Here is a 15,352-nt window from a genome sequence, read left to right as displayed (position 1 = left end):
GCAGTCCAGGGGACTCTCAAGAGTCTTCTCCAACATCACAGTTTAAAAACATCAATTCTTCAGTGCTCAGCTTTCTTTATGGTCCAATTCTCACATCCATACATGACTACTGGAAGAACAGTAGCTTGACTATATGGACCTTTCTTGGCAAAGTGATGTCTCAGCTTTTTAGGTTGTTCATAGCTTTTCTTCCAAGGAAAAAGCAAGTGTCTTTTAATTTCATGGTTGCCATTATCATCTGGAATGATTATGGAACCCCCCAAAAATAAAATCTGTCACTGCTGCCATCGTTTCCCCATCTATTTGTCATGAGTGATGAGATTAGATGCTATGGCCTTTGTTTTTTGAATGTTGAGTTTTAAGCCTACCTTTTCACCCTTCTTTTTCACTTTCATCAAGAAGCTCTTTAGTTCCTCTTCCCTTTCTGCCATGAGGGTGGTGCCATCTGCATATCTGAGGTTATTGATATTTCTCCCAGCAATCTTGATTCCAGCTTGTGCTTCATCCAGCCTGGCATTTCGCATGATGTACTATGCATAGAAATTAAATAAACAGGTTGACAATACACAGCCTTGACATACTCCTTTCCAAATTTGGAGCCAGTCCATTGTTTCATGTCTGGTTGTACTTTTGCTTCTTGACATGAATAAAGGGTTTCACAGGAAGGTCAGGTGGTCTGGTAATCCCATTCTCCATAGTTCCTTGAGATCTACACAATCAAAGACTTTAGAATAGTCAAAGAATCAGAAGTAGACATTTTTCTGGAATTCTCCTGCTTCTGTGTTTCAATGAATGCTAGCAATTTGATCTCTGTTTCTTCTGTCTTTTCTAAATTCAACTTGGACATCAGGAAGTTCTCAGTTCACATATTGTTGAAACCTAGCATGGAGAATTTTGATAACTATTTTGCTTGCATCTAAGACGAGTGCAAATGTGTGGTAGTATGAGCATTCTTGGAATTGGAATGAAAAATGACCTTTACCAGTCCTGAGGCCACTGCTGAGTTTTCCAAATTTGCTGGCAAACTGAGTGCATCAATAAAGCAAAAACAATACCTAGTTATGGATATCCCTGGTGATAAAAGTAAGTACAATGTTGTAAAGAACTATATTGCATAGGAACCTGGAATATGAGGTCCATATATCAAAGTAAATTAGAAGTGGTCAAACAGGAGATGGCAGGTGTGAACATCAACATTTTAGGGATTGGTGAACTGGAGTAACAGACAAATTTGGCCTTGGAATGCAGAATGAAGCAGGGCAAAGACTGATATAGTTTTGCCAAGAAAATGCCCTGGTCATAGCAAACACCCTCTTCCAAGAATACAAGAGAAGACTCTACACATGGACATCACCAGATGGTCAACACCAAAATCAGATTGATTATATTCTATGCAGCCAAAGATGGAGAAGCTCTATACAGTCAACAAAAAAAAAGACCAGGAGCTGACTGTGGCTGAGATCATGAACTCCTGATTACCAAATTCAGACTTACATTGAAGAAAGTAGGGAAAACCGCTAGACTATTCAGGTATAGCCTAAATCAAATCCCTTATGATTATACAGTGGAAGTGAGAAATAGATTTAAGGTCCTAGATCTCACAGATAGAGTGCCTGATGCACTATGAAATGAGGTTCATGACATTGTACAGGAGACAGGGATCAAGACTATCCCCATGGAAAAGCAATGCAAAAAAGCAAAATGGCTGTCTGGAGAGGCCTTACAAATAGCTGTGAAAAGAAGAGAGGCAAAAAGTAAAGGAGAAAAGGAAAGATATAAGCATCTGAATTCAGAGTTCCAAAGAATAGCAAGAAGAGATAAGAAAGAATTCCTCAGTGATCAATGCAAAGAAATAGAGGAAAAGAACATAATGAGAAAGACCAGAGCTCTCTTCAAGAAAATTAGTGATACCAAGGGAACATTTCATGCAAAGATGGGCTCGATAAAGGACACAAATGGTCTGGACCTAACAGAAGCAGAAGATATGAAGAAGAGGTGGCAAGAATACACAAAAGAACTGTACAAAAAATATCTTCATGACCCAGATAATCATGATGATGTGATCACTAATTTAGAGACAGACATCTTGGAATGTGAAGTCAAGTGGGCCTTAGAAAGCATCACTATGAACAAAGCTAGTGGAGGTGATGGAATTCCAGTTGAGCTGTTTCAAATCCTGAAAGATGATGCTGTGAAAGTGCTGCACTCAATATGCCAGGAAATTTGGAAAACTCAGCAGTGGCCACAGGACTGGAAAAGGTCCATTTTCATTCCAATTCCAAAGAAAGGAAATGCCAAAGAATGCTCAAACTACCACACAATTGTTCTCATCTCACATGTTAGTAAAGTAATACTCAAAATTCTCCAAGCCAGGCTTCAATAATACGTGAACCGTGAACTTCCAGATGTTCAAGCTGGTTTTAGAAAAGGCAGAGGAACCAGAGATCAAATTGCCAACATCCACTGGATCATGGCAAAAGCAACAGAGTTGCAGAAAAAAAAAAAAAAAAAACACATCTATTTCTGCTTTATTGACTATGCCAAAGCCTTTGACTGTGTGGATCACAACAAACTGTGGAAAATTCTGAGAGTGATGGGAATACCAGACCACCTAACCTGCCTCTTGAGAGATCTGTATGCAGGTCAGGAAGCGATAGTTAGAACTGGACATGGAACAACAGACCGGTTCCAAATAGGAAAAGGAGTACGTCAAGGCTGTATATTGTCACCCTGCTTATTTAACTTCTATGCAGAGTATATCATGAGAAACGCTGGACTGGAAGAAACACAAGCTGGAATCAATCAATAACCTCAGATATGCAGATGACACCACCCTTATGGCAGAAAGTGAAGAGGAGCTAAAAAGCCTGTTGATGAAAGTAAAAGAGGAGAGTGAAAAAGTTGGCTTAAAGCTCAACATTCAGAAAACTAAGATCATGGCATCTGGTCCCATCACTTCAGGGGAAATAGATGGGGGAACAGTGGAAACAGTGTCAGACTTTAATTTTTTGGGCTCCAAAATCACTGCAGATGGTGATTGCAGCCATGAAATTAAAAGACACTTACTCCTTGGAAGAAAAGTTATGAACAATATAGATAGTATATTCAAAAGCAGAGACATTACTTTGCCGACTAAGGTCCGTCTAGTCAAGGCTATGGTTTTTCCTGTGGTCCTGTATGAATGTGAAAGTTGGACTGTGAAGAAGTCTGAATGCCAAAGAATTGATGCTTTTGAACTGTGGTGTTGGAGAAGACTCTTGAGAGTCCCTTGGAATGCAAGGAGATCCAACCAGTCAATTCTGAAGGAGATCAACCCTGGGATTTCTTTGGAAGGAATGATGCTAAAGCTGAAACTCCAGTACTTTGGCCACCTCATGAGAAGAGTTGACTCATTTGAAAAGACTCTGATGCTGGAAGGGATTGGGGGCAGGAGGAGAAGGGGACGACCGAGGATGAGATGGCTGGATGGCATCACTGACTTGATGGACGTGAGTCTGAATGAACTGCGGGAGATGGTGATGAACAGGGAGACCTGGCGTGCTGCGATTCATGGGGTCATGAGGAGTTGGACACGACTGAGCGACTGAACTGAACTGAACTGAACTGCAATAGACTGGAATGGGTGAATTTTACTCAGATGACCATTATATCTACTACTGTGAGCAAGAATCACATAAAAGAAATGGAGTAGCCCTTATAGCCAACAAAGGAGTCTGAAATGCAGTACTTGGATGCAGTCTCAAAAACGACAGAATGGTTTCTGTTTGTTTCAAAGACAAACCATCCAATATCACAGTACTCCATGTCTATGCCCCAAGCAGTAATGCTGAAGAGGCTGAAATGGAATTGTCCTATGAAGACCTACAAGACCTTCTAGAGCTAACACAAGAAAGGAATGTCCATTTCATAGTAGCAGACTGGAATGCAAAAGCAGAACATCAAGAGATACCTGGAATAAAGGCAAATTTGGCAACGGAGTACCGAATGAAGCAGGGCACAGGTAACAGAGTTTTGCCAAAAGAATGCAATGGTCATAGCAAACACCTCTTTTTCCAAACACAGAAGAAGAGACTCTACACACACCACCAGACACCACCAGATGGCCAACGTCAAAATCAGATTGATTATATTCTTTGGAACCAAAGATAGACAAGCTCTATTCAGTCAGCAAAAACAAGACTGGGAGCTGACTGTGGCTCGGGTCATGAACTTCTTAACATAAAATTCAGACTTAAGTTGAAGAAAGTAGGAAAAATCACTTGACATTTCAGGTATGACCAAATAAAATCCATTATTATCATACAGTGGAAATGACAAATAGATTCAAGGGACTAGATTTGATAGAGTGCCTGAAGAACTATGAACAGAGGTTCGTGACGTTGTACAGGAGGCAGTGATCAAGAACATGTCCAAGAAAAACAAATGTAAAAAGGCAAAATGGTTGTCTGAGGAGGTCATATAAATACCTGAAAAATTAAGAGACGCTAAAGGCAAAGGAGAAAAGGAAAGATATACCCATTTGAATTTAAAGTTCAGAAGTATAGGAAGGAGAGAAAAGAAAGTCTTCCTCAGTGATCAATGAAAAGAAATAGAGGAAAACAATAGGATGGGAAATACTAGAGATCTATTCAAGAAAATTTTAAATACCAAGGGAATATTTCATGCAAAGATAGGCACAACAAAGGGCAGAAATGTTATGGACCTAACAGAAGCAGAAGATATTAAGAAGAGGTGGCAAGAATACACAGAAGAACTGTATAAAAAAAAGATATTCATGACCCAGATAATCATGTTGGTGTGTTCACTCACCTAGAGGCAGACATTGTGGAATGTGAAGTCAAGTGAGTATTTAGGAAGCATCACTATGAATAAACCTAGTGGAGGTGATGGAATTCCAGATGAACTATTTCAAGTCCTAAAACATGATGCTGTTAAACTACTGCACTCAATATGTCAGCAAAATTTGAAAACTCAGCAGTGGCCAAAGGACTGGAAAAGAACAGTTTTTATTCTAATCCCAAAGAAAGGCAATGCCAAGCAATGTTCAAACTACCTCACAATAGCCCTCGTCTCACATTTTAGCAAAATAATGCTCAAAATTCTCATAGCTTGGTTTTAACAGTACATGAACTGTGAACTTCCAGATTTTCAGGCTGGATTTAGAAAAGTCAAAGGGGCCACAGATCATATTGCCAACATCCACTGGATCATGGAATAAAACAAGAGTTCCAGGAAAACATCTACTTCTGCTTCATTGACTATATCAAAGCCTTTCACTGTGAGGATCACAGCAGACTGTGGAAAATTCTTCAAGGGATGGGAACACCAGACCACCTGACCTGCCTCCTGAGAAATCTGTATGCAGGTCAAGAAGCAAGAGTTAGAACTGGGCATGGAATAACAGATTGGTTCCAAATTGGGAAAGGAGTACATCAAGGCTGTGCAGTATCACCCTGCTCATCTAACTTATATGCAGAGTACATCACGTGGAATGCCAGGCTGGATGAAGCACAAGCTGGAATCAAGATTGCCAGGAGAAATATCAATAACCTCAGATATGCAGATGACATCACTCTTATGGCAGAAAGCAAAGAAGAACCAAAGAGCCTCTTGATGAAAGTGAAAGAGAAGAGTGAAAAAGTTGGTTTAAACCTCAACATTCAGAAAACTAAGATCATAGCATCCAGTCATATCACTTCATGGCAAGCAGATGGGGAAACAATGGAAACCGTGAGACATTTTATTTTGGGGGGCTCCAAAATCACTGCAGATGGTGACTGCAGCCATGAAATTGAAAGGCTTCTTGGAAGAAAATGTATGAAAGGCTACACCCAACATAGACATAATGATAAAAAGCAAAGACATTACTTTGCCAACAAAGGTTCATATAGTCAAAGCTATAGTTTTTCCAATAGTCATGTATGGATGTGAGAGTTGGACTATGAAGAAGTTTGAGCACTAAAAAACTGATGCTTTTAAACTGTGGTGTTGGAGAAGACTCTTGAGAGTCCCTTGGACTGCAAGGAGATCAAACCTGTCAATTGTAAAGAAAATCAGTCCTAAATATTCATTGGAAGGACTGATGCTGAAGGTGAAATTCCAATACTTTAGCAATTGATGCAAAGAAATGGCTCATTGGAAAAGACCCTGATGCTGGGAAAGATTGAAGGCAGGAGAAGAAGGGGACGACAGAGGATGAGATTGTTGGATGACATCACCAACTTGATGGACAGGAGTTTGAATAGGCTCTCAAAGTTGGTGATGAAAAGGAAAGCCTGCTGTGCTGCAGTCCATGGGGCTGCAAAAAGTCAGACGTGACTGTGACTGAATTGAGCTGATCAAGCGCAGCATTTAAAGAGCATCTTCTTTTAGGATTTGGAATAACTCAACTTGACGTCCATCACCTCCACTTGTTTTGTTTGGAGTGATGCTTCCTAACGCCCCTTTGACTTCACATTCCAGGACGTCTGACTGTAGGTAGAAGATCACACCATTGTGGTTATCAGGGTCATTATGATCCTTTTTTGTATAATTCTGTGTATTCTTGCCAACTCTTCCTAATATCTTCTGCTTCTGTTAGGTCCATATCGTTTATGACCTTTAAGGTGTCCATCTTTGCATGAAATGTTCCCTTGGTATCTCTAATTTTCTTGAAGAGATCTCTAGTCTTATTCATTCTATTTTTTCCCTCTATTTGTTTGAAGGGAGAACTATAGGAAGGCTTTCTTATTTCTCCTTGATATTCTTTGGAACTCTACAGTCAGATGGGTATATCTTTACTTGTGTCCTTTGCCTTCCGCTACTTCTCAATTCTCAGCTGTTTGTAAGGCCTCCTTAGACAACCATTTTGCCTTTACCCATTTCTTTTTCTTGAAGATTTTTTTTTAATTTAAATTTATTTATTTTATTTTATTTTATTTTTTTTCAAGGTCCCTTTCTTATTTTTAATTTTTTTTAAATTTTAAAATCTTTAATTCTTACATTTTAATTGGAGGCTATTTACTTTACAATATTGTATTGGTTCTGCCATACACCAACATAAATCCGCCATGGGTATACACATGTTCCCCATCCTGAATCCCTCTCCCACCTCCCTCCCCGTACCATACCTCTGGGTCATCCCAGTGTACGGCCCCCAGCATCCTGTATCATGCATCAAACCTGGACTGGTGATTCATTTCTTATATGATATTATACATGTTTCAGTGCCATTCTCCCAAATCATCCCACCCTCTCCCTCTTCCTCTCCCACAGAGTCCAAAAGACTGTTCTATACAACTGTGTCTCTTTTGCTGTCTCACATACAGGGTTATCATTAAACATCTTTCTAAATTCCATATATATGCATTAGTACACTGTATTTTTCTTTCTGGCTTACTTCACTCTGTATAATAGGCTTCAGTTTCATCCACCTCATTAGAACTGATTCAAATGTATTCTTTTTAATGGCTGAGTAATACTCCATTGTGTATATGTACCACAACTGTCTTATCCGTTCATCTGCTGATGGACATCTAGGTTGCTTCCATGTCCTGGCTATTATAAACAGTGCTGCGATGAACATTGGGGTATACATGTCTCTTTCAATTCTGGTTTCCTTGGTGTGTATGCCCAGAAGTGGGATTGCTGGGTCATAAGGCAGTTCTATTTCCAGTTTTTTAAGGAATTTCCACATTATTCTCCATAGTGGCTGTACTAGTTTGCATACGCACCAAGAGTTTAAGAGGGTTCCCTTTTCTCCACACCCTCTCCAGAATTTATTGCTTGTAGACTTTTGGAACACAGCCATTCTGACTGGCATGGAATGGTACCTCATTGTGGTTTTGATTTGCATTTCTCTGATAATGAGTGATGTTGAGCATCTTTACATGTGTTTGTTAGCCATCTGTATGTCCTCTTTGAAGAAATGTCTGTTTAGTTCTTTGGCCCATTTTTTGATTGGGTCATTTATTTTTCTGGAATTGAGCTGCAGGAGTTGCTTGTATATTTTTGAGATTAGTTGTTTGTCAGTTGCTTCATTTGTTATTATTGTCTCCCATTCTGAATGCTGTCTTTTCACCTTGCTTATAGTTTCCTTTGTTGTGCAGAAGCTTTTAATTTTAATTAGGTCCCATTTGTTTATTTTTGCTTTTATTTCCAATATTCTGGGAGGTAGGTCAGAGAGGATCCTGCTGTGATTTATATTGGAGAGTGTTTTACCTATGTTCTCCTCTAGGAGATTTATAGTTTCTGGTCTTAGGTTTAGATCTTTTATCAGTTTTGAGTTTATGTTTGTGTATGGTGTTAGAAAGTGTTCTAGTTTCATTCTTTTACAAGTGGTTGACCCGTTTTCCCAGCACCACTTGTCTTGATGACTGTGGCTTTACAGTAGAGCCTGAAGTCAGGCAGGTTGATTCCTCCAGTTCCATTCTTCTTTCTCAAGATTGCTTTGGCTAGTCGAGGTTTTTTGTATTTCCATACAAATTGTGAAATTATTTGTTCTGGCTCCATGAAAAATACCACTGGTAGCTTGATAGGGATTGCATCAAATCTATAGATTGCTTTGGGTAGTATATTCATTTTCACTATATTGATTCTTCTGATCCATGAACATGGTATATTTTTCCATCTATTAGTGTCCTCTTTGATTTCTCTCACCAGTGTTTTATAGTTTTCTATATACAGGTCTTCAGTTTCTTTAGGTAGATATATTCCTAAATATTTTATTCTTTTAGTTGCAATGGTGAATTGAATTGTTTCCTTAATTTCTCTTTCTATTATCTCATTATTAGTGCATAGGAAAGCAAGGGATTTCTGTCGTTTCTGTCGATTTTATTATATTCATTGCTTAGCTCTAGTAATTTTCTGGTGGAGTCTTTAGGGTTTTCTATGTAGAGGATCATGTCATCTGCAAACAGTGAGAGTTTTACTATTTCTTTTCCAGTTTGGTTTCCTTTATTTCTTTTTCTGCCCTGATTTCTGTGGCCAAAACTTCCAAAACTATGTGAATAGTAGTGATGATAGTGGGCACCTTTGTCTTGTTCCTGACTTTAGGGGAGATGCTTTCAATTTTTCACCACTGAGGATAATGTTTACTGTGGGTTTGTCATATATAGCTTTTATTATGTTAAGGTATGTTCCTTCTATTCTTGCTTTCTGTAGATTTTTTTTTTAATCATAAATGGATGTTGAATTTTGTCAAAAGATTTCTCTGCATCTATTGAGATAATCAGATGGCTTTTATTTTCAATTTGTTAATGTGGTGTATTACATTGATTTATTTGCAGATATCGAAGAATCCTTGCATCCCTGGGATAAAGCCCACTTGGTCATGGTGTATGATCTTTTTAATGTGTTGTTGGATTCTGATTGCTAGAATTATGTTAAGGATTTTTGCATCTATGTTCATCAGTGACATTGGCCTGTAGTTTTCTTTTTTTTTTGTGGCATCTTTGTCAGGTTTTGCTATTAGGGTGATGGTGGTCTCATAGAATGAGTTTGGAAGTTTACCTTCCTCTGCAATTTTCTGGAAGAGTTTGAGTAGGATAGGGGTTAGCTCTTCTCTAAATTCTTGGTAGAATTCAGCTCTGAAGCAGTCTGGTTCTGGGTTTTTGCTTTCTGGCAGATTTCTGATTACAGTTTCAATTTCTGTTCTTGTGATAGGTCTGTTAAGATTTTCTATTTCTTCCTGGTTCAGTTTTGGAAAGTTGTACTTTTCTAATAATTTGTCCATTTCTTCCACGTTGTCCATTTTATTGGCATATGATTGCTGATAGTAGTCTCTCATGATCCTTTGTATTTCTGTGTTGTCTATTATGATCTCTCCATTTTTATTTCTGATTTTATTGATTTGATTTTTCTCCCTTTGTTTCTTGATGGGTCTGGCTAATGGTTTGTCAATTTTGTTTACCCCTTCAAAGAACCAGCTTTTGGCTTTGTTGATTTTTGCTATGATCTCTTTTGTTTCCTTTGCATTTATTTCTGCCCTAATTTTTAAGATTCATTTTCTTCTACTAACCCTGGGGTTCTTCATTACTTCCTATTCTAGTTGCTTTAGGTGTTGAGTTAGGTTATTTATTTGACTGTTTTCTTGTTTCTTGAAGTATGCCTGTATTGCTATGAACTTTCCCCTTAGCACTGCTTTTATAGAGTCCCACAGGTTTGGGGTTGTTGTGTTTTCATTTTCATTCATTTCTATGCATAGTTTGATTTCTTTTTTGATTTCTTCTGTGATTTGTTGGTTGTTCAGCAGCGTGTTGTTCAGCCTCCATATGTTGGAATTTTTAATAGTTTTTCTCCTGTAACTGAGATCTAATCTTACTGCACTGTTGTCAGAAAAGATGCTTGGAATGATTTCAATTTTTTTGAATTTACCACGGCTAGATTTATAGCCCAGGACATGATCTCTCCTGGAGAAGGTTCTGTGTGCACTTGAGAAAAAAGTGAAATTCATTTTTTGGGGGTGAAATGTCCTATACATATCAATTAGGTCTAACTGGTCTATTGTATCATTTAAAGTTTGTGTTTCCTTGTTAATTTTCTGTTTATTTGATCTATCCATAGGTGTAAGTGGGGTATTAAAATCTCCCACTATTATTATGTTATTGTTAATTTCCCTTTTCATATTTGTTAGCGTTTGTCTTACATACTGGGTGCTCCTATATTTATAATTGTTATATCTTCTTCTTAGATTGATCCTGTGATCATTATGTAGTGTCCTTCTTTGTCTCTTTTCACAGCCTTTGTTTTAAAGTCTATTTTATCTGATATGAATATTGCTAATCCTGCTTTCTTTTGGTCTCTATTTGCATGGAATATCTTTTTCAAGCCCTTCACTTTCAGTCTGTATATGTCCCCTGTTTTGTGGTGGGTCTCTTGTAGACAACATATACAGGGGTCTTGTTTTTGTATCCATTCAGCCAGTCTTTCTTTTGGTTGGGGCGTTCAACCCATTTATGTTTAAGGTAATTATTGATAAGTATGATCCCATTGCCATTTACTTTATTGTTTTGGGTTTGAGTTTATATACCCTTTTTGTGTTTCCTGTCTAGAGAAGATCCTTTAGCATTTGTTGGAGAGCTGGATTGGTGGTGCTGAATTCTCTCAGCTTTTGCTTGTCTGTAAAGCTTTTGATTTCTCCTTCATATTTGAATGAGATCTTTGCTGGGTAGAGTAATCTGGGCTGTAGGTTATTTTCTTTCATCACTTTAAGTATGTCTTGCCATTCCCTCCTGGCCTGGAGAGTTTCAATTGAAAGATCAGCTGTTATCCTTATGGGAATTCCCTTGTGTGTTATTTGTTGTTTTTCCTTTGCTGCTTTTAATGTTTGTTCTTTGTGTTTGATCTTTGTTAATTTGATTAATATGTGTCTTGAGGTGTTTCACCTTGGGTTTATCCTGTTTGGGACTCTCTGGGTTTCTTGGACTTGGGTGATTATTTCTTTCCCCATTTTAGGGAAGTTTTCAACTATTATCTCCTCAAACATTTTCTCATGGTCTTTCTTTTTGTTTTCTTCTGAGACTCCTATGATTTCAAATGTTGGGGCATTTACTATTGTCTTGGAGGTCTCTGAGATTGTCCTCATTTCTTTTAATTCGTTTTTCTTGTTTCCTCTCTGATTCATTTATTTCTGCCATTCTATCTTCTACTTCACTAATCCTATCTTCTGCCTCTGTTATTCTACTATTTGTTGCCTCCAGAGTGTTTTTGATCTCATTTATTGCATTATTCATTATATATTGACTCTTTTATTTCTTCTAGGTCCTTGTTAAACCTTTCTTGCATCTTCTCAATCCTTCTCTCCAGGCTGTTTATCTGTGATTTCATTTTTATTTCAAGATTTTGGATAATTTTCACTGTCATTATTCGGAATTCTTTATCAGGTAGATTCCCTATCTCTTCCTCTTTTGTTTGGTTTGGTGGGCATTTCTCCTGTTCCTTTACCTGCTGGGTATACCTATGTCTCTTCATCTTGTTTATATTGCTGAGTTTGGGGTGGCCTTTCTGTATTCTGGCAGTTTGTGGAGTTCTCTTTATTGTGGAGTTTCCTCGCTGTGGGTGGAGTTCTATCAGTGGCTTGTCAAGGTTTCTTGCTTAGGGAAGCTTGTGTCTGTGTTCTGGTGGGTGGAGCTGGATTTCTTCTCTCTGGAGTGCAATGAAGTGTCCAGTAATGATTTATGAGATGTCAATGATTTTGGAGTACCTTTGGGCAGCCTGTATATTGGAGCTCAGGACTGTGTTCCTGTGTTGCTGGAGAATTAGTGAGGTATGTCTTGCTCTGGAGCTTGTTGGCCCTTGGGTGGTGCTTGGTTTCAGTGTAGGTATGGAGGCATTTGATAAGCTCCTATCATTTAATGTTCTCTGGACTCAGGAGTTCTCTGGTGTTCTCAGGATTTGGACTTAAGCCTCCTGCTTTTGGTTTTCAGTTTTATTTTTACAGCAGTCTCAAGACTTCTCTTCTATACAGCACCATTGATAAAACATCTAGGTTAAAGATGAAAAGTTTCTCCACAGTGAAGGACAACAAGAGAGGTTCACAGAGTTACATGGAGACGAGAAGAGGGAGGAGGGAGTTAGTGGTGACCCGAATGAGCTGAAGTGGAATAAAAAGAGGAGAGAGCAAGGTAGCCAGTAATCACTTCCTTATGTGCACTCCACAGTCTAGACTACTCTGAGATGTTCATTTAGTTATACAGAGAAGAGGAGAGGGAGAAAGGAGACAGAGGTGGCCAGGAGGATAAAAGAGGGGAATCAAAAGGAGAGAGACAGATCCAGCCAGTAATCAGTTCCCTAAGTGTTCTCCATTGTCTGGAACACAGAGAGATTCACAGAGTTGGGTAGAGAAGAGAAGGGGGAGGGAGGAGACAGAGGCGACCTGGCGGAAAAAAAGGAGAGTTCAAAAGGGGAGAGAGTGGTCCAGCCAGTAATTTCACTCTCAAGTAAAAATAGGTACTGAAGATTGGGCTCTTAAAGGTACAAAATTGATAAGAAATAACAAAAAGCAAAGATTAAAAATCTAGAGTAGAGGTTGGATTTTCAAATATACAATATTAAAGAAAAGAAGAAGAAGAAGAATGGAAAATAAGTCACAAAAATTATTTTATATATATATATATATATATATATATATATGAAGCTTGCTTTAAAAAAATAGGGTCTTTTTTATGAAAAGTAATAGTAGGTTACAAAAATGGAAATTAATGGAGTAACAGAGGACTTAAAAATTTTTTTTAATTAAAAAAAATCATAGAAATAGTAAAAATATATCTAGGACTTTCTCTGGTGTTCTTGTGGGCAGTGTGGGGTCAGTTCATTTTTGGATAGTTCCTTGGTCCAGCTTATATGTCTCAAGATTTATAGGCTCTTTAGTATGTAGTCAGTACTAACTACCGGATTTTAATCTATTGCACCTGTCACGTCCAAGGTGGTTCCGTCTGTTTTAGCTTCTTCTGTTGGCTGGTCTCTTCAGTGTCTGATTTCCGCCCTGACACAAGGGGGGCAGTGGTGGACACTTTTTTAGGCTCACTTGTTCAGTCATGCTGTGGGAAGGGAGGGGCACTGCAGACAAATAACACTGGCATGTGCCAGCAGTGTCTCAGCCACACAGGGCCTGCCCTCACTCACGGCGTGTGTGCCCTCCCTGCCCACACTGCTTAGACTCTAGGTTGGTCTGCTGGGAACCATCCGAGGCTGGCCCTGTGCTGCATGCATTTCCCAGGTCTAAGCTGCTCAGGTTCAGGCACTCAGGTAGTCCTCAGAGGTGCAGATTTCGTTGAGCCTGTGTTTTGTGCCCTTCCCAGGTCCGAGCAGCTCAGATGATGAAGTGTTTGGTGAGCACAGTCACTGCGATGTATTGCCTCCCCCATCCATGCCGCTCAGTTTTCTGGCTGTACAACTGGCACACCTTCTCAGGCGGATGTTGACTGTTCAGAACCTCTAGAAGTCTTAGTTAGCAAAGAAGCCTGCTTGCAGTTTGGTAGATAATGTCTCTCTGGGGCTGCAATTGCCCCCCTTCTGGCTCTGGCTGCCTGTCACCAGAGGGGGATGGTCTGCAGCTGGCTAGTTCTGTTCAGTCATTTGTTCTATGTGCAGTCCTGGCGGTGTCTTAGGTTAGGGCTTTTTGCATGGTAGCTATCCCACAACCTGGTTTTGCTAGCCCAAGTTAGTTCACTCAGATTGCCCTTGGGGCATTCAGGCCTGGTCTTTACTCTAAGCAACGCAGGCTGCACCTCCGTGCCCAACCCCCACTTGCTAGTGGCAGATGAAGGCATCTGTGCTGCTTCTCTGCTGGGGGAGCTACCGTTGGGCTCATAATCTGTGGGTTTTAATTATTTATTTATTTTTCCTCCCTGTTATGTTGCCCTCTGTGCTTCCAAGGCTCGCCACAGACTCGGCAGTGAGAGTGTTTCCTGGTGTTCGGAAACTTCTCTCTTTTTAAGACTCCCTTCCTGGGACAGAGCTCTGTCCCTACCTCTTTTGTCTCTTTTTTCATCTTTTATATTTTTTCCTATTTCCTTTCAAAGAAAATAGGCTGCTTTTCTGGATGTCTGATGTCCTCTGCCGGCATTCAGAAGTTGTTTTGTGGAATTTACTCAGTGTTTAAATGTTCTTTTGATGAATTTGTGGGGGAGAAAGTGGTCTCTCCATCCTATTCCTCTGCCATATTAGGACTGCTCCCCCCTTGGGGATAGTTTTGAATGCCACCTCCTGTACAATGTCATAAACCTCTGTCCATAATTCTTCAGACACTCTATCAAATATAATCCCTTCAATCTATTTATCACTTCTGCTGTAGAATAATAAGGAATTTGATTAAGGTCATTCCTGAGTAATCTAGTTTTCTCTACTTTCTTCAATTTAAGTCTGAGTTTAGCAGTAAGGAGTTCATGACCTGAGCTACAGTCAGCTCCCAGTCTTGTCTTTTTCTGACTGTATGGAACTTCTCCATCTTTGGCTCCAAAGAATATAATCAATCTGATTTTGGCATTGAACTTCTGGTGATGCCCATATGTAGAGTCTTTCATTCTGTTGTGTTGGAAGAGCGCATTTGCTATGACCAGTGCATTCTCTTGGCAAAATTCTACTAGACTTTGCCCTGCTTTATTTTGTATGCAAAAGCCAAACTTACCTGTTATTCCAGGTATCTCTTGACTTCCTACTTTTGCATTCCAGCTCCCTATGATGAAATGGATATCTCTTTTTCAAATTAGTTCTTCTAATTTGAAGGTCTTCTAGGTTTTCGTAGAACTGTTCAACTTCAGCTTCTTAAAAATTAGATTACTTCAACATTTAGATTACTGTGATACTGAATTGCTTTACTTGGAAGCAAACAGATCATTATGTCATTTTAGAGATTGAACCCAAGAACTGCCAT

General features: G+C 39.2%; 2 pseudogenes; one reads left to right on the top strand and one right to left on the bottom strand.

Moving 5' to 3' along the window:
- On the top strand, positions 1,062 to 4,263 carry LOC108638205 (annotated as a pseudogene).
- LOC108638204 lies at positions 4,455 to 15,352 on the bottom strand (annotated as a pseudogene).

This window comes from Capra hircus, chromosome 19 (assembly GCF_001704415.2).
Source record: "Capra hircus breed San Clemente chromosome 19, ASM170441v1, whole genome shotgun sequence".
Taxonomy (NCBI): Eukaryota; Metazoa; Chordata; class Mammalia; order Artiodactyla; family Bovidae; genus Capra; species Capra hircus.
Note: the sequence above shows the minus strand (reverse complement) of the source record. Positions and strands in the feature narration are given on the sequence as shown.